This window comes from Marmota marmota, unplaced genomic scaffold (genome assembly GCF_001458135.2).
Source record: "Marmota marmota marmota unplaced genomic scaffold, marMar, whole genome shotgun sequence".
NCBI lineage: Eukaryota > Metazoa > Chordata > Mammalia > Rodentia > Sciuridae > Marmota > Marmota marmota.
This window is the reverse complement of record NW_026000075.1, coordinates 17672067-17692710: the sequence shown is the minus strand read 5'-3', so window position 1 is coordinate 17692710 and position 20644 is coordinate 17672067.

Below are 20644 nucleotides of genomic sequence, written 5' to 3'. Positions count from 1 at the left end.
GTATACACCATTAATCCATCTACAAAAGGGATTGTAGAAATTAAGGAAGATTGTTATAATTAAGGAACCTGATATAACAAAGAGTATTGGCCATCAAGGGGCATGTAAAAAACAATTGGTGCTAAAAAAATCTGTTAATACAACTTGATAGTACAGGAAACTATAAGTATTGAAGATATAAAGTTTTTTCATAAGTAAGGTATAAAACATGATTATCCATGCCTGTTAAGGCTAAAATTTTAGTACGACCATCAGTTATTAATTGAGCATACATAACAGCAAAAGGCAAAGTATTACAGCCTAAAAAGTGAGGACCATTAATTATATATATATATAATTATATATATAAAATACATATAATATGTATATTATATATACATAATACACACACACACACACACACACACATATATATATATATATATATATATATATTTATTTATTATAATTGACAACTATACTGCAAAAGCATAAGGTGTTTTAACAAAAATTATTATTGACAATGGCACATTTGATATTTAAAGGTGATCCACTATTATAGTTGACAATCTTTTTTAATTTTCTGTAAAGCCTGTTTAAAAGAAAAAGTTAAAAAAAGAAAGGAGTCAGCATCCTTTTTCTTTAGCAACTGGAAAAAAAGAAGAAATCAGTTGGGTATCAGCTATAAATTTTAATTAATTTGTTTAAGAAAACTTACTTATGAAGATCAATCCCATTTATGTTAAATTTAATTTACTTATTTTAAAATTATAAAATAAAAATATCAGAAGAACATGATTAATAGTATCAATCATCTCATTTTTTGAAAAAAAATTTAGAAGTAATGAATATTATATTATATTTTAGGTATTTTTTAGAAATTAAGACTTTATTTGGCTACCTAGAAAAACCCATGAGCCAGAACCTTAAAACCATTTTTATGTTTATTTAATTATTTGATTTGAATTAAATTATTTGGATCCATTATTATTTTTTTTTTAATTTTAATTGATGAGCACTCATTTGTTTAAATGCCAATTTAATACCAAGTATATAATATATAGACATAAGACAGGCCAGTATAATTGGAAATGACTGATACAAAATCTAACAGCCATGATGGACATTGAAATCAAATGTTTCAGATAGCTGGATTTTGTCCTTGATGGTTATCAGATTTACTCCCCAAATAACCATGTTTATATCCTTGTAAGGATTTATCAAAAGAATTTTTTGAATGTATTTTAGAGTTAAATCTGGAGAAACTGGTCTTTGGACAAAGACAAAATGTAAAAACGTTTATAGTTAATAAGACTGATATAGTAAAAAAAGACTGATCAGAAAAACACATTAACTTACATAGAATATTTAAAAACTTACATGGCTGTAATATTAACTTCTTCATCAGGTCAGAGTATATCTTTAGCTCAGCTAAGGGTCAGTTGGAAGCCTATGAAATTGTTTTAAAACTAAAACTTTTTTGAAAAAGAAAGCTTGTACATTTGGAATCTTTTTACTTTTCTCTTTCTGTGTTGTAACATTAAGGAGGAACTGGTTAAGAAAGTTGGCTAAAAACAGATAAGATAGCAAGCTAAGTGGCCTGGATTTAAAAGAGACACTTTTTTTTTCCTTCATATGTCTAAACTTTTTTTTTTTTTAATAAACCTAGTAAATTGTATAGGGCATGTAATTCACATTTTAAATATATGGCTAGGAAAGTTAGAGATCCAGCAGTAGAAGTGAAAAGGTCGGGCGAACATCGGAGGAAAAGATCACCAAGAGACTGTCTCATGCAACAGCAAAGGGTTTTTTGGGGGTCCAGCATGCTGGGGCTCAGAGCTCACTTCAGAGGAGCAAAGAACAAAGAGCCCCAAGAACAACTTAAGCAGAGTTTATACACATTCTTTGGAGAGGGCAGGGACTTTACATACATCATAGCATCCCTTAGCAAATCATCACATACCGCGGGAAAATCAAATAACAACTCTAAAACATGATTAGCACATTCACTGGCGGGAACAGGTCAGGCAGGGGTGATTGGTCAGTCCTAAGAAGGGGTATACATTCAAACTTATTGGTTTAAGCCCTGAGGTGTATATGTGCTGGACTGCACGGTTTCTGAGAGGGGGTTGTTAAGCAACTAGGTGGTCAGGGGAGATTTCCACACACCTCTAATGGGCAGTTCCGGGAATTGTTTTACTGCCACATGAATTTCAGGTTCTGAATGCAACTTAAAAACTTTACAAACCTTATCCTTTACATTTCAATTTCTTTGTCCTTTTAGAAGTAAAGAAAACTACTGTAACCATTTTTTTTTAAAATATAAGATTATTCTCTTAAAGCATAGTGTTGTAGTTTATATTTTTTTCTGGAGATTTCTTTTTTCTTTTTGTTTTAAATCTTGCACATATAGTTGAATATGAGTAACAATAGTAAGGGTAGATCATGGTAGCCACAGGAAGCTTTTGGACACTTGTTTATTTTTTTTCTCTCCTCCAGACTGGGGAGGCCTCTTGAGTCTGTGCATAAGGCCATACCATAAAAGTATTTATTACTAGGACATTAGTATTTCTATGTACAATAACCCTGTAATTGGATGTTCATTTAAACAAAAGAGTTAATTTAGGTCTACTTTCAGTAACTGATAAACATGCTCTAATAACAGTAGAGTCAAAACTTGTATTTCCCCTTTCATTTAAAGGCTGTTGAGCTGAAATATGAGGAATTATAATTAATTGAACAATAGAGGATATTTGCGGAGAGGTTGGAAAAACGGATTCCTCCTTCTTTTGCCCTGGGTCACTGGGTTGCGATTGTTTAAATACAGCAAAAGGTAACTTCATATTTTGGTTAGTTACCAGAATTTACAGCTAAGGCTCCCCTCCCTCCTCAGCTTGTCCCAAACACTCAATTAACTCTATTCTAGCTGGGGGTGGGGCAGCTGCCATGGCCCTGGAGGCAATGGCAGTAAATTACTTAAAGGAGCCAAGCATGTGGGAGGCTCCAAAAACAGCTACTAAAGGCAGCTTGTTGTTGTGGGGGGAGCAGCAGCAGATTACTTAAAGGGGCCACATACCCAGGCACAGGAGGAAAAGAGCAGGCAGGTTGAGAAACAGAGGCCTTATCAACATCATCCAGAAAAAGAAACCAAGCTTGTAGCACAGGTATAGGTGCTCATGGCTCCTCATGAAGTCTTTCACCTATCTTTTCCCAATCTTTCAAATTTAGTTACCCACTTTCTAGATAAAAAGGACAAGGGAAAAAAGAAAATAACCCAATCAATAAATGAGCCAAGAACCTGAACAGACACTTCTCAGTAGACGATGTACAATCAATCAACAAATACATAAAAAAAATGTTCATCATCACTAGCAATTAGAGAAATGCAAATCAAAACCACTCTAAGATTTCATCTCACTCCAGTCAGAATGGCAGCTATTATGAAGACAAACAACAGTAAGTGTTGGCGAGAATGTGGGGAAAAAGGTATACTCTTGCACTGCTGGTGGGACTGCAAATTGGTGCAGCCAATATGGAAAGCAGTATGGAGATTTCTTGAAAACTTGGGAATGAATCCACCATTTGACTCAGCTCTCTCTCTCCTTGGTCTATACCCAAAAGACTTAAAAACAGCATACTAGAGGGACACAGTTACATTGATGTTTATAGCAGCACAATTCATAATAGCTAAACTGTGGAACCAAACTAGATGCCCTTCAATAAATGAATGGATAAAAAAAAAATATGGCATTACGTGGCAAAAAATGTGGCAATATGAGAATATTACTCAGCAATAAAAGATAATAAAATCATGGCATTTGGAGGTAAATGGATGGAGTTAGAGAAGTTAATGCTAAGTGAAGTTAGCCAAGCCCAAAAAAACAAATGCCGAATGTTTTCTTTGATATAAGAAGGTTGATTCATAGTGATATAGGGAGAAGGGGCATGGGAGGAATAGTTAGGGCAGAGGGATTGGAGGGAAAGGGAGAGGGGTGGGGTTATTAATGATGGTGGAATGTAATTATCATTATTATCCAAAATCCAGGTATGAAGACATGAATTTATGTCACTATACTATGTATACAACGAGAGATATGAAACATTATGCTCTATATGTGTAATAAGAATTGTAATGCATTCTGCTGTCATATATAAATAATAAATATATGTATTATAAATAAATAAATATATATTATAAATATATATATTATAAATATATATATTATAAATATATATATATTATAAATATATATATAATAAAATATATATTATATATATTTATAATATATATACTCATACACACACACACACACACACACATATATATATATGTGAGCCATATATATATATGTGTATATATATGAGCCTATCTCTGTCAGCAAGGCAGCAAGATCAGCATTATTCACGGTATGTCCAGCCTTGCTAAGTAGGAGAGAAAGCCAGGCCAATGATGTTGTTGTGCTACTCCCTTTCCCTGTTATCTGTCAACATCTGGAATGATCTCTGTTATAGAGTGGATTTTGTTATCTCAAACTCTCCGTGGACTGGGAGGCTGTGTGGGGAGAGAACTCTTCTCCTGCCCTTACAATGAGCACCACCTTGGCAAGTGGAAGAAATCATTTTCCCATCCCAATTAGAGCTGAAAATGGCCAAATACTTGTGGCTTTTCTTGCAGTGATTACATAGGCCTATGATCTGAGTGACATCAATTTCACTCTGGAACTGCTATAATGACGTACTGAGAAGTCTGTGCTGAGATGCAGCAATTCACTGATGTCCAAAGCCCATGAGTACTGCCCCTCTCTTTTGTTTATACTCGGGATTAAACCCAAGGGCACAGAGCTACATCACCAGCCCTTTTGTTTTGAGACAGGGTCTCCCTAAGTTTCTGAGGCTGGCTTTGAACTTGTGATCCTCCTGCCTTAGGTTCCCAAGCCACTGGGATTACAGGCATATGCCACCATGCATGACCAAGGAAATTAAATTGATTATAAGTAGATCATGGCTGATGGCACTGAGACCAAGGCAAAAGTACAGTCAGTGTAGATAATGAATGATTGGGTCAGGAAGATGGGGGATGATGGAAAAGGAAATAAAATGAAAATACCTTCAGAGCACTCCCTTCCTTGAACATTTTGTCAAGTTTACCTGCTTATAGAGACTTGTTCCTCCCAGCAAAGAGTCCTTAATGAGTATCCCCTGTGGCTCCCTTCCTGCCTTTCTTAGTAAATATGGAAAATAGGGAGAGGTACCTTCCTGATTTTTGGCCACATAGGATGGGAGGAGGGGGATATGAAATGAAAGGAACCTGAAATCTGTAAAAGGGGTATGACACCACCACTATCTTGTCACCAGCCCTTTGACTCCCTCTTCTCCTGAGGGTCTCTCTCTCTCTCTCTCTCTCTCTCTCTCTCTCTCTCTCTCTCTTCCTTTAAATGAGACTATTTGTTCTTGCTTGTCATTTTGTGAGTGTTTAATCTTCAACACATGTGGGTGGCAACCTGATTTTCAAGACAGGTTTCACTATCAGGACTCTGCAGGAATCATCACCAGGATAAGCTCACCTTTCTGAGGTTCATCTTTTTGTCTTTCTGGAGCACAATAATGGGCACTTGTCTGCTAATTAAATGCAGTTAGTGCAAGCTTCCCTCTACAAGACTCAGTTGCCAGGATTTATGGCCTATGTGGCTCCTATTTATCTGTGTGGCAGTTTAGGCAGGTTGGCTTCTGCTGAAGTCATCTGTCACCATCTTATCCATGCTTGGACCTTGTCTGGCATGAGTACACAGGATCTCCAATCCCATTCTACCTTTCAATGCATGAAAGTGGACATAAGGTTGAAACAACTGTGAGATTTTGGTCAGGCCACTCCCCAGCAAATCTCAAAGTTTTCTCCTAAGACTCCTTGCCTGACTGCCCTTATGGGATATCCTGTACTGGTTGACAAAAATGTGCTCTGCATAAGCTGCAGTGACACAGACCTTTGGATGAGCCAAACTGAATTCTCCTGCACTTTTTTTTTTTTTTTTCTGAGCAGTCCCCTCCCAGTGCTGATCAGACTCTAGCCCTTGACATTGGGGCCATGTTCATAAAGGAATTCCTGTGTTCCCCTTGTTTGCATATGAAGCCTTTACAAATCTGTAAGGATTCTCCCCATTGTTGTCTATGTGCTCCACAAGTTTCTTTGGCTCCAAAAGGGAGGCATTTTCAATTCACTCCCTTAGTAAACTCCTCCAGGAAAGGGGTGTTAAGAGTCTAACCATCATTATATGTTCTCCTTATCCTCCAGAGATTCCTTTGACCCATCAAGTACAGAAATATACCCCATGGAGGTCATTTTTTTTTTCCTGTGGGTTATCACATTTGGAAGTTTATTGTGGCAGGAGAGGTCAGTCATACTAAGTCTGAACTCTCCAGAGTTTTTGGCATGAGGCAAAAACAAAGACCCTTGTTTATTCTGCCAGTGATGCCAGGAATAGATTTGGCAGAACCATGTGGTGAGGGAAGGGTTTGCTGGCCATCAGAAGCTCATAGGGAGACATGGCTAAAGAAAATTAAACAAACAAACAAAAACTGGAGTTTTCTCTCATGCACTTGCCCAAATTTTGTATTCTCCTACTCAAATGGGAGCTTTGTACTCAACAGTTATGCCAGGTTCACCACTAGCCTGCATACTGAAAAAAAAAAAAAAAAAGAATTTTCATGTTGTTCAGAGGAGAGCCTCACGTGGAAACTGCTGGCTACTAGAGGCTCAGGGAGCTAGCTGCTCAAAAAGTATCTTATTTTCTTCTGATGCCAGGCCTGGGAAACAACCTAATCATAGTTGGACAAAGGAGATGTCTCATAATTTTCTGCATCCAACCTGGCCTTATTACCAACTGGGAGAATGAAAATTGGTTTCCAAAGGAAACATAAACTATAAAACCATACCTTAAAAGACTGATTTTATAAAAGAAAAAAAGAGTTAAAATGCTCTATGTATGCAGTTTTGTCCCTCAAGCTCAGAACAGTAGATTTTTTTACTTCTTAGCTTCTGCCAGTTCTCTCTCTCAACAAGGCTCACAGAGTGTGCAGAGCTTGCAAGTCTTACAAAACTTGCAGAGAACCAGTTTGAGACCAATAAAAATAAAGGTGTCACTTTTAACTTTGCTTAGCATAAGATTTTCAAGGTATATCCATATTGGAGCGTATATTAGAATTCATTTAAGGCTGAATAATATTCCACTCTGTATATATGAATAGAATGAATAATATTCCATCCTATGGCCCATTTTGTTTATCCATTTACCTGCCAATGAACATTTCAGTTGCATCTATCTTTTGGCTACTATAAATAATGCTGCTGTGAATGTTGATATACAAATACTTTTTCAAGTTCTTGCTTTTAATGTTTTGGATATATCTGCAGAAGTGTAATTGCTGGATCATCTGGTAATTAGCTGCTTAATTATTTGAGGAATTTCTATGATGTTTTCCACAGTAGCTGTACCATTTTAAATCCCCACAAACTATGCAGGATTGATCCAATTTCTCTCCATACTCGATAACAATTTTTGTTTACTGGTTTTGTTTGTCCATTTGTTTTATAATAGCCATCCTAATGGGTGTGAAGTGGTAGCTCATTGTAATTTTGATGTAAATGTTGAGTTTCTGTTTTTTTGTTTTCAGGATCACTTTTTAATACAGAATAAAATTTTGGCATTTTTTGGTAGATGAATAGTAATGGAGAATATCGTGCTAACTGAAAAAAGCCAAACTCAGTAACTCAAAGGTTGAATGTTTTATCTCAAATGAAGAAGCTAGAGTAAAATGAAGGAAATGGGGAGGGATGGACAGGATAACATAAAAAAAAAAAACAATGAAATATATCTTAATATAGATTAATATTATTTAATATTTTTGGTATGTTTATTGCAAAAGTATTCTCAGTTTTGTTGTTTGCCTTTTAATTTAGCGTGAAATTTTGAACATAAAATGTTTGTTTTATATAATCAAATCTTTTAATCATTTTCTGAACATCACCTAAGTTTATTTGTTTTTTTCCTCTCCTTCAAACTGATTAGTAATTAGGTATGCTATTTCCTTTTCCTTTCAATTTATTATATGGAATCAATGTTGGATAAGACAAGATAACGCTCTAATCCATGTGTGTTCCCCATACTTAAAATCCATGGTCCTAGCATTACTTATCAAGTAAGAATTTATTTCCCTGATTTGTGACCATCACTTACAATGACACTGAGTTCTTCATATATGCTAAGATCTGCAGAGTGGACCTTGTGATTTACCTCCAATATTCCCCTCCTGGAATAAAGAACTTAACCACCCAGTTACTGGGTTGTGGGTAGGAGATAGCTCCAAATATTCCTTCCAGGGCCATATTGCATCCAAGGAGTGGTTACTACATGGAATAAAGTTTAGGCTACTGTGCCTCAAAGCAGGGCAATTATGAAGGGCAATGTGACCTTTGGTCTTACTGAGCTTTTGTTGGGCCCCTACCTCAGGTGGCTCCCCTCTGCTCAGTCTTGCATATTTCCCTTTCTTTCCCTTTCTTCCATGAATGTTGATTCCCAAATCATTCCCAGTAAACATCCTGCATGTTGATCTCTAGAGTCTGTGTGTGGAGGTTATGTTTCATTAATCTATTGATTTTCGCAACATATATTTTGCTTTTTGTAGTTTTCAAATAAAAGGAGTTTTTGCATTCTTAGTTGTTATCATCTAAATCCATAGAGTTATTTAAAACAACAACAACAACAACAAAACACCATACAAAGACTGGCTTTGTTGTCAGTTGTAAGTGCTTGCCTAGCACATGAGGTAAGACCCTGGGTTGTATCCCCAGTACCACATTAAACACACCCAATAACAGAAAATATTCAATAATGAAGTCACCTAAGAGTCTCCACTGAAGCATCTTCTTTCCTTTAATATTGGCATATTGAAGCAGGCATGGTGGCTAGGACTGTAATTCTGGCTATTCAGTTGTTAAGACATGAAGATCAGAAGTTTGGGGCTGGAGTTATATGAGTCACTGGGTTTGATATTCAACACCACATAAAAAGAAGTAAGTAAATAAATGAATAATATAAATAAATAAAATAAAGGAATTGTATCCATCTACAACTACATCTACAAAAGTAGATAAGCCAATCCCATAAAACTAAAGGCCAAATGTTTTCTCTAATATATGGATGCTAATACACAATAAGGCAGGGGTGGGAGAGAAGAAAAGTTTATTGGATTAGACAAAGGAGAATGAAGAGAGGGAGGAAGGTTGGGAATAGGAAAGACAGTGGAATGAATTGCACATAACTTTTCTATGTTCACATATGAATACACAGTGAGCATCAGTTCACAACATGTACAACCACAAGAATGGGAAATTATACTCATCTATGTATAATATGTCAAAATGCATTCTACTGTCATGCATAACTATAAAGAACAAATAAAAAATGAAAAAAATGGAAATATCACCATAAACACTACTGTAATACAGAAGATAATCAGAAACTAGTTTGAAAACTTATATTTCAATCAGCTAAAACATCTTGAACAAATTTCTGGAGACATATGATCTACTGAAATTGAACCAGGATGATATAGAAAATTTAGACAGATGAATTTCAAGCAATAAAATTAAAGAAGAGATCAAAATCCTACCATCAAATAAAAGTTTAGGACTGGAGTGATTATCAGCCAAGTTAAACCATAACCATAAAGAAAAACTAATGCCAATACTCTGCAAATTATTCCATGAAATAGGAAAGGAGGGGACTCTTCCAAATACATTCTATGAAATTATTATCATCCTAATACCAAAACCAGACACAGATACATCGAGGAAAGAAAACTTCAGACCAATATCCTGATGAACATAGATGCTATTTTTTTATTTTTAATTTACTCATTTATCCTGATTAGGTATATATGATAGCAGGATGCATTTTGATTCATTATACAAAATTGAAGGACATCTTTTTACTTCTCTGTTATACATGATGTAGTGTCACAACATATGTGCAGTCATATATGTACCTAGGGTAATGATGTCCATCTTATTCCACCATATTTCCTGCCCTCATGCCCCCTCTCCTCCCTCCCTCCTGTTTGCCCAAATTTTTCCCACACCCCTCCCCCTTTATGAATCAGCATCCGCTTATCAGGGAGCACATTCAGGCTTTGGTTTGGGGGGATTAGCTTACTTTGTTTAGCATGATATTCTCCAACTCCATCCAAATTATTGTAAATGCCATAATTTTATTTTCTTTTAATGCTGAGTAATATTCCACAGTGTATATATATACCACATTTCTTTATCCATTTATCTATTGATGAATCTATGATGATTCCTCAGTTTAGCTATTGTTAATTGAGCTGCCATAAATATTGATGTGGCTGTGTCCCTGTAGTGTGCTCTTTTTAAATCCTTTGGATATAGGAATGGGATATCTGGGTCAAATGGTGATTCCATCCAAACTTCTATGAGTATTCTCAATACTGCTTTCCAGATAGGTTGCACAAATTTTCAGTTCCACCAGCAATGTATGAGTGTGCCTTTGCCCCACATCTTCACCAAAATATTGTTGTTTGTATTCTTGATAACTGCCATTCTGACTCGAGTGCGATGAAACATTAGAGTAGTTTTGATTTTCATTTCTCTAATTACTAGAGATGTTGAACATTTTTTAATATATTTTTTGATTGATTGTATACCTTCTAAGAAGTGTCTCTTCAGCTTCTTAGCCCATTTATTGATTGGGTTGTTGCAAAAAATCTTAATAAAATACTCGTAAACTAGATACAAAAACACATTTAAAAGGTAGTACACCATGATCAAGAAGGTTTCATCTCAGATATTCAAGATTGGCTTAATGTATGGAAATCAATAAATGTAAAAACCACATAAACATATACTTAATGAGAAGAACCACATGATTATATCAATAAAGCAAAAAAAATCATTTGATAATATACAGTATCCATTCTTGTTTAGAACACTGGAAAAACTAGGGATAGAAGGAACATGCCAACATTCTGATAGCTATATATGACAAACCCAAGACAAACATAATTCTAAATGGAGAAAAAACTAAAAGAATTCCCTCTAAAAACTTAACAAGTAAGGAGTGCCCTCTTTAACCATTTCTGTTTAATACAGTCCTTGAAAGTTTAGTCAGAGCAATTAGAAGAAAGAAATTAAAGGGATATAAATAGGAAAAGAAAGCTCAAATTATCTCTGTGTGCCAATGACATGATCCTATATTTAGAAGACTCCCAAAACAAACAACAATGAAACAAACAAAAAAACTTCTCAGATACTTCTCAGAATAAATACAAATGATGAACAAATATATAAAAATAAAATTCAACAACTCTAGTAATTAGAGAAATGCATATTAGCACTACACTGAGATTTCATCTCACCAGTCAGAATGTTAATTATAAAGAATATAAGTAACAATAAGTTTTGGTGAGGATGCGGGGGAAATGGCACACTCATATGTTGTTGAAGGGACTGAAAATTGATGCAACCACTCTGAAAAGCACTCAGGGATGCAGTATGGAGAGTCCCCAAAAAACTAGGTAAGAATCCATCCTTTGACCCAGTTATCCAACTCCTCAGAATACATCCAAATAATTTTAGATCAATATATTATAGTGATACAGCAACATCAACATTTATAGCAGCATAATTCACAATAGTTAATTAAGTTATGGAGCCAACAGATGAATGGATAAAAAAATCATGGTGTATATAAACAGAGGGATATTAGTCGGCCATAAAAATGACTTTATGACATTTCCTGCAAAATGGATGGATCTGGACACTATCATTCAAAGTGAAACAAGCCAATTAAAAAAAAAAAAAACAAACAAAGTTAAATGGTTTTGCTAATATGTGGAAGCTAACTCACAATAATGGGATAGGAGGGGGAAAATAGATTTTCAGTGGATTAGAGAAAGGGGAATGAAGGGAAATTAGGAGAACAGGAATAGGAAAGACAGTAGGATGAATCTAACATATGTTTCCTATGTACATATGTGAAAATACCTAAGTGAATCCTACCATCGTGAATATCCACAAGAATGGAGTCCTAATTAAAATAAGATATATTCAATGCTTATATAATTATATAAAAATGGATTATACTGCATGTGTAATGAAAAAAAATCTAAATAAATTAAGAAGAAAAGTATTGTTGCCCAAACAATTGGAAAAAAATAAAATGCATAGTATTTAAATTTTATTTAAAAAATAATTATATAGAGGCTAGTATATAGAAATATATAATATTCCCAATGCAGAACAGATGCACCAAATCATAAAGTATTTAAGAAAAAATAAATAAATTGAAAAATATCTTTCATCTGATATTTAAAAACTATTTTGTTTTTAAAATGTATTTTTATAAGACTATAATTTTGTGACTATTATATATCAAATAAAACCATTAGTCTGTTCCTTAACCTCTTTTCATTTTTTCTTTCAGTATTATTTATGGAACATTTTGGTACCATTCAAATAATTTAATTTTCAGTTTTTTGACAGTATAATATAAAGGACACATTTGCATCACATCAGTATACCATTCTTGCCACACACAGATTGAGATTTTATTCATTTTTTTTCTTGTCCATTTTATACACATTTGTTCACATATAAAACTTTCAAAATACTTTGAATGTGGCTGCCTCATCTGTAAGTTATGTTCTTTTGCCCTTCATGTTCTTTTTCTACCTGAAATGTGGACAAGATGACTGCAGTTTGACCATCCAGATAAATGGAACTACACTGAATATTAAAAATCACGAAGGTGAAAAATAAAGTTAGAAGTTACCTGGGCTCCAATTATGTGATGTTTCCTCACCATCACTGCATTGTCCATGTGAATCTTTTACAAAAGAAAAACCTTTTAACCATGGATATTTAACTTAGCACAATGTCTTCTCGGTTCACTCATTTTGGTATGAATGGCAGGATTTCCTTTTGTTGAGGCTGAATTATATTCTACCGTAATGAATGTGCCACATGGACATTTGTTTTTTCATATCCTGGTCACTATGAATAAACATGAGAATGCTGCTAACATTTCCTTATTCTAATTTCAAATATTTTGAATACACATCCAGAAGTCAGATTGCTGGATCACATAATAATTCCATTTTTGATTTTCTGAAAAATGTTCTTACTCTCTTCCACAGTGGCTATACCATTCTGCATTTCCACCCACAATGCACAAGGGTTCCAATTTCTCTACTTGCTTGTCAATATTTATTATCATATTACAGGAATAGCCATTCAAACTGTTTACTATAGTCAACAATGTTCCATTGTGCACTTTAAAATATATGTTGAGGATAGATCTTGCTTTAAGTGTTCTGAAAATACACACACACACACACACACGCACGCACACACGCACCACACAAATAATGCAAGGAAATTCTTAAAGGTAATGGATTTTTGCAACTTTGTGGTAATGGTATCTTGGGTGTATGCCTATATACAAATTTGTCAAAATGTATCAATTAAACATGTGCAAGTTTTTAATCAATTAGCACCCAATATAACATATATATAACGAATCAATATCTATAAAAATTCCAAAACAGCATTTTGGAGTTTTCTGTCACTTGCAATGTAAAATCTTTTTATCTATTCACATAAAGCATTAGATTTTTATACCATTTATTTGTTTCTATTTTTTTTCTAAGTTAAATCATACTCTGAAGGATATTCTTTTATGTGAATATAATATAGTACATTTTATCATCAAACTACACATAGTGGATATCTTTCTACAGCAATGCATATTACTCCACACCATTGTTTTCAGTTTCATACATTTATTGTTATTTACTAAACAAATTATCCAATATAAAATAATTGTTTTTTTTTCCTTTTTACTATGGTAAACAACAGGACTGTAAGTAATAGTTTTTTAAACCCTAGTCAGAGGTATATACTTGTAAAAGCAGTATTTAACTAATTGAAAACAATTTAACTAGAGTTTGATGTCAAGTAATTCATTTCCACAAAAATGCCATGTTTGGGGGAGATTCTCTAAAACCAGACTCAACAAAATTTAACGGTAATAAGGCAGGAGTAACTGACAATTGTGTTTAGCGTTATGAAGGCTCAACCTTGCACATGATAATATGACGGCTTATTTTGCTGTTGCAGGACCCCACAAAACACAGCAGAATCAAAAAGGCATATTCAGATGAAAATGTTGACACAGAGTCTGGCTTTCTCATGTGCCATTGCTCACCACATTATGCTTTGTAGTTAAAATAACCTTGCTGTGCAGAGGACATGTTGAATCTGTTGTTTGTTTTGATAGTTTAAGTGTAATGAACAAATCTTTTTATATGTCCTCAGTTTCAGATTTTTTATCACTGCAGTTGCTGTCTCATACACTTAATGTGATGCTTCAAAAGAGAAAAATAACATGTAAGCAGAATGAGCATAATTGCTTGAATTTTAACTTCACAAAACAGAAAAAGCTCCAAAAACTTCAAAAATGTTGGTATCTTTTGTTACATCATTTGTTTTTTGTTATTATATTTGGTATAATTAAAAGTAATAAATTTGTGTATATTAGGAGCTTTTATTTTTCTGCCTTGTTCTAATTTCTAATTAGAAAATTTCTAATTTTCTAATTTCTCCATCATATACAGATCTGGGTATATTGAAACTCCTTTCATGAATGTAATTCTAAAGGTTCTAATTTTTTTTAAAGATATCTTTGTAGAATATCAATACACTAACAAATAATACCACTGATTAGCCATCACACACCAGTGCTTTATATCATTTTCTGATTTTCTGCACAGATATCTTGTACCATATTTCACTACATTATTATTGCAGATTTTATGCCAATTCTTTTTTTATAGGTGGTGCAACCATTCTGTGAACATTTTTTAAATTGTGCTAATATTAGTTAAAAATAATTTGTTAGTAAACTATGTCTTGTGCAACATTAAGATGTACAAAATACTTGTGATTAAAACTGAATAACACACATCATTTCTTTATGACAAATTAGCAAACATTTTCCAGTCAAAGAAACTCCACATTAGTTGATTTGATTTGTGCATTATAGTTGAAATATTACACTTGAGAAAATTTACTATAGCAATGCAAAGTCTAGACTTTAAATTAAATCTTCTATGTGTTCAATGGTTCTATGCCACTAACATTGATAATCATTGTCTGATGTGTTGTTACTCATGTAACATGTGTTAGTAGTTAGTACTTTAGCTCTGTAAACAAACCAGGAAATTTGGCTTTTGTAAATACACTGACAATGCAGGTGCACTAAGAATTATAGGTTTGCAGCTCTTAGTGCATGAGAAGACAATTGCACATCCATGTGCCACCTGTGAATGCATTTCTGCTCTGTTTACCTCTTAAGTGGCATGGCAAACAGAATTATACCATGCAATGATTATACAATCATAGATTACAAATGAACTTTGAATTGAAAATATAGGGTAGGATAATTATGAGGCGAAATACAGTACTATCATTTATGTTTTGCACTGTTGCTTAACAGTTTTTATATTTTGGATCCTAAATTGTATTGTACTTAGATTTCAGAAAATCAGGGAATAGGTTTCTGATGAGATATATCTGTACGAAGAAATCAAGACTTGCCAGGGACACAAATTCATAACATCTCTGAGATAACAGTACACTTCTTCCTTTTAACATTCTTCTTTCTCCATTCATTTAACTTAACTCAATTTTAATTATTTGTTTTATTTGTTTAATCATATCTCTTTTCAGAAAGTATCATGAAGGCACAGGGATATTTTTCTGTTTAATATATAATCCTAAATCCTGTGGCTAATGTATTATTTGATTAAAAGCAAGAGATAAGTTTTTTTAAATAAATGATTGGCAGAATAATGGGCAAAACTATAGTGAGTTAATGTCAGAGACAAATAAAACAAACATGAAGTCACAGAAAAGAAAAAGCAGCCTTTTTTTTTTACTCAATTAGAATGTGATTAAAGCTGTTTTTTCCAAAATAAGAAAACCTGAAAATATTGTTTTTAATTATTTGTAATCTAATATTACCCCCAAACAAAGTGTCAATTTTTTTTTCTTTTTCCATGGTTAGAATCAAGCCTAGTGTTCCACATATACCAGGCAAGTGTTCTATTCCTGGGCTACCTTCCAGTCCATAGAGGGCTTTTAGCAACAAAACTGTGTATCATTTTCCCCCTCTCCAAGCCAAGTGTAGGTTTCTTAAAAGAGGGTCTCCTGATTGACTTTATATTTTAATTCATATAGAGTTTATTGAATTTGTAAGGTAAAATTGATTTTACCTTAATGATTTTTCCATATAATATTTCCCCTATGCTCTTAGCAGTAAGATTAGTTCTCATAACTTAATCAAATATGCTATAAAATGTATTTTGATATAATAATTTTATGTGGAAAAAATACTTTTGTACCTCATTCTTGCCTTTACAGAGCACAAATATGAATAGATAAAAGAAATAGGAATTATTAATTGAAAATAAATATATAAATCTTTTATTAGTCTAATTTTCTCTAAAAATTGATGACTGCCTACCCACATACACTTAGGAATACTTTCTAATAACACTGCTAAGTTGTGCTATATCTTTTGTTTACTGTCACCTACGTTATAGCTATTATTCCATATCTGAACAAGCAAACACAAAACTCTGAGTTTCTTTTCAATAATTAGAGTGTGTTCTTATGAAAAATGAACCAATAAATTTAAACCTAGTAAACATCAGATTATAATCTAAAGAGACAAAGGATATGACCATCATTTTACATTTTTACACGTTTCTCCAATGCAGTTACTCTGGATAGCGCTTATGTTCTGGCCACACTAAACTTCCTGTGGAAATAATTGGCTATAATAAAAGAAACACTGACATATGGGTTTCTTACATTTTTAAGAAGCTATTTGTAAATCTCTCTTGGAGTTTGTCAAGTCCTCAAATAATAAAAATAAATCTGAATGTTATCAAGTCTTTATCAAGTATTGACATATGAATGGAATAAAACACACTTACAGAATTCAAAGTTATTACTCATAGCTTTGTGGTTCATCTTTGCCAATGAACTGAAATAAAAAGCCAATGAAAAGCATACTGACCTCACTACGAATGAAACAATGAAATAAGAAACTGACATAAAATCACTCTGTTAAGATCTATAGCAATAGTTGATGGTACTATTATAATAGTTCAGAGTAGGGTACATTAAAATATTTTAAAAATATCTTCTGAATATTATAGCTAAGCACAAGAAAGGAAAATGAAACAGCGGTGAGATATAAATGAACCAAGAAAAAAAATTTTTTCACAATCACTTGATTTTTTTTAACAAATGATAACAACAAAATGTGCATCAGTAAGATTTAGAGACCCCATTTTAGTCTCAAAGTACAGTATAAATTTGGTACTTCAGGATAAATTTTGGTTAAGAAGCTAAATAATCCAGATGATTAAAAATTGAATATGGGACAATTTCACTTGAAACTTACTCTATTCTATAAACTACCTAAAAAACTAAATAATCTTAGAGTACAAAGTTGAACACACCCAGACGTTTCCTAGAAATAATCTGGGAATGTGAGTTAAAAAGTGTGGATCTGGCTAAGGGTTTATCTTCCTTGGACTAGCATCAGTGCTATCCACTGCCGAACATTGTTGAGAAGCCTGAACATTAGAATAAGTTAACTGAAATTAAAACCCACTTCCATTGCAAATGGCAGAATAAACTGAAACTCTAAGTTTCAGTTTCTTTTTTTATAATAGGGTACAATTATTTAAAAAAATAGAAAAAAAAAAACAAAACTATTCAGTTTTGTATTTATTAAACAAAGATGTATGGAGCATGTATAGATTTCTGGGCACTGTTCAAATCACAGAGCAGGGAACAAGATGCCTATAGCTTACATTAGCTGATGTGATTATTAATACTTAATTTAAATAATGTACTTAACACTGCATCAAGAATCAATTATCTCTGAGAGCTCCTGTGATAAAGATCTCAGTGATTCATTTATGTTTTAGTGAACAGTGATCTACAGTGAAATCATCCATTATCATCATGTGGTATGGCTTGATATAGTGGAAACAAAAACAAATAACACTTGATGGCTGATAATAACCACATTTCTCACACTTCTTTAAATAATATATGTAACTTCAGTGATAAATAAAATGTGGTCTGAATTCATACCTCCTGATAATTGGCCACAGTCTATTGAAACATATTCAATCATTTTATTTATGTAGGTCTGGAAATGAAATATATTTTCTGAAAATTTGCTTATCTTCATTTACTAAAAGCTTGCAGAATAATAAAGTTTAATTAGCTTTTTGATTGGGTTAGCATAAAGGATATAAGTCAGTTCTGATGGAAATCTTTAGACTAATGAATGATAAAGGCACATTTACAGCTTCAGTAAAGTTTATTCACTGACTCTCTGGAGAGTCAACTCCATTGAAAATAAAGAATTACTCATTGTTGAAGTGATAGTTTGAGGATAAGATTTAAATGTAGTGAAAAAATGAACTTGCCTTCATGACAAATTAAAAATAGTGCTAATTTATTACTAGAATCCTAAACTCATTTTCCAGTGGACTCTACTTTCATTAGGTCCTTTCATCATTTATTCCTCTCAATTTGTAAGTTCCTTTACACATAAATATGACATTATATTTCTAGGTACTCTTGTGCTTTGGCTGCTGTAACTAATTAGAAAAAAAAAACTTGGTGGCTTAAAACATGAATTTGTTATCTTACAGTTTAGTAGGTTAAAAGTCTGACTGGACCTCCTTGGTAAAAATCAACAGGTTGGTAGGGCAGCATTCCTTCTGGCTCTTGGGAGGGAACTTTTCCTTACCTTCACAGTTTCTAGAAGCTGTTCACATTTCCTGTCTTATAGCATCTTCCTCTACCTTCAAAGCCAACAACTGTAGCTTAGGTTCTTCCTGAGTATGCCATCTCTCTAGTTCCCTCAAACCTGAAAAGCTTTTCCACTTTTAAGAATTCCTGTGATTAGATTGGAACCACCTGGTTTAATTCAAGCTACTCTCCCTGTCTCAAGGTGTTTACTTAATCACATTGGCAATAGTCTTCCATGTAACCTAACTAATTCACTGGCTTCTAAAGATTAAGATATGGACATTTATAAGGGCCATTATTCACTGACCACAGTGTATAAGATAAACAAGTATGATAAGAAATGACAAAATAGTTAAGACAAATGTAAAAAAAAATTGTATTTTTCTTGTTGTCATTGTTCTTTCGTTTTTGGTTTTTGGTGCTAGGAACTTGTGATTGTTAAGGGCATACAAAATTTGCATTGATAATTCAAGTAGCATAGCAAAGAATTCCAAAAGAATTTATTATTTGCGAAAACCTCAACACTGTGTGCTCAGAGTATCTAATTTATTTCATTTTCTTTTTCTTATTATAGGTCACTTTGTTATAATTATTTTTAATATAATCTTAACTTATTTGCGTCCAGTGGTATTCAGAATAAGATTTTTTTTTACGTATCATACTTTGTTTACTATTTTATCCAAAAGATGCCCATTACAGTTATTGAATGGAGACCCTATCAGTATCTCACACTTGCATAGAATTATTTCAATAATTTAGTGGAAAAAGAAAACCTCAAAAATGCACATTAACACAGTAACTTCTTCAAGAGTGGGCAAAATAGTTGTGCTTTATTTTTCTTCTAGCTCCCTTATTTTCCTATATCCCTATTCTTTAAGTCATTGTCTCCTACTTTTTCAACTGTCTTAATAACTGCTCTGCTGGGTCACTCAACTACTTTGAATACATTCTGGGCCAAATGAAAGTTCACTGTCTGGTTGTATATTGATTTAAAACTTTCTGATTCTAAAAAACAAAATTCTGATGGCATACAGAATATTCTCAAATTCCCTAAGAGAGAAAGAACTTAATTTCCTTTGTCCTTCTTTCTCTTTTTGCTCATTATGTTTTTAATTTATGTACTAAATGCTGACTTATCTTTAGCCATTTCTTATATCCTTCCCTTATAGTTTTCTGCCTCTTCTCTTGCCTGTGTCATACATCCTGCTACTCCAGATAGCATTCATGCTCATTTTGTATTGACTCAAATAGTTTCATATTAATAATAAATTCTTATTGATTAAAAATCTTCATAACTTTAAATAATTCTCTCCTACTCTATAAACTTACTTTTACCTTTCTCTATAGGATTAACATTTTTAGGCTTCAGGGTCTCTTCTTTTCCTTAGGTATGTTATCCTCAGTAAGCCACAGTGCAATAGCTCAGGTGAAATGAATCCCATTTTGATGGGGGTCAAGTTATGGAACCAGTGATTGCCTTTTCTTCCCCAGTGTGATATTCTCACTGAGTCCCAGTTATACTTAGTGTCTGAATCCTTCCCAAACTCACACATTAATCTTTGCAACTTTTTCCCTAAATATCTCAAACATCAACCAACTAATTTTGTTATCTAAACATATTTTTTCTTTAAGTTACTTCCTGTTTGATTTCAGGGTAGCTCACAGGGCCATTTTCTGCATGTTACTGTACTCAGAGTATACACCGGGGCCACCTGTATTCTTGCATTTCTCCCAAACCTGCTTTCTACC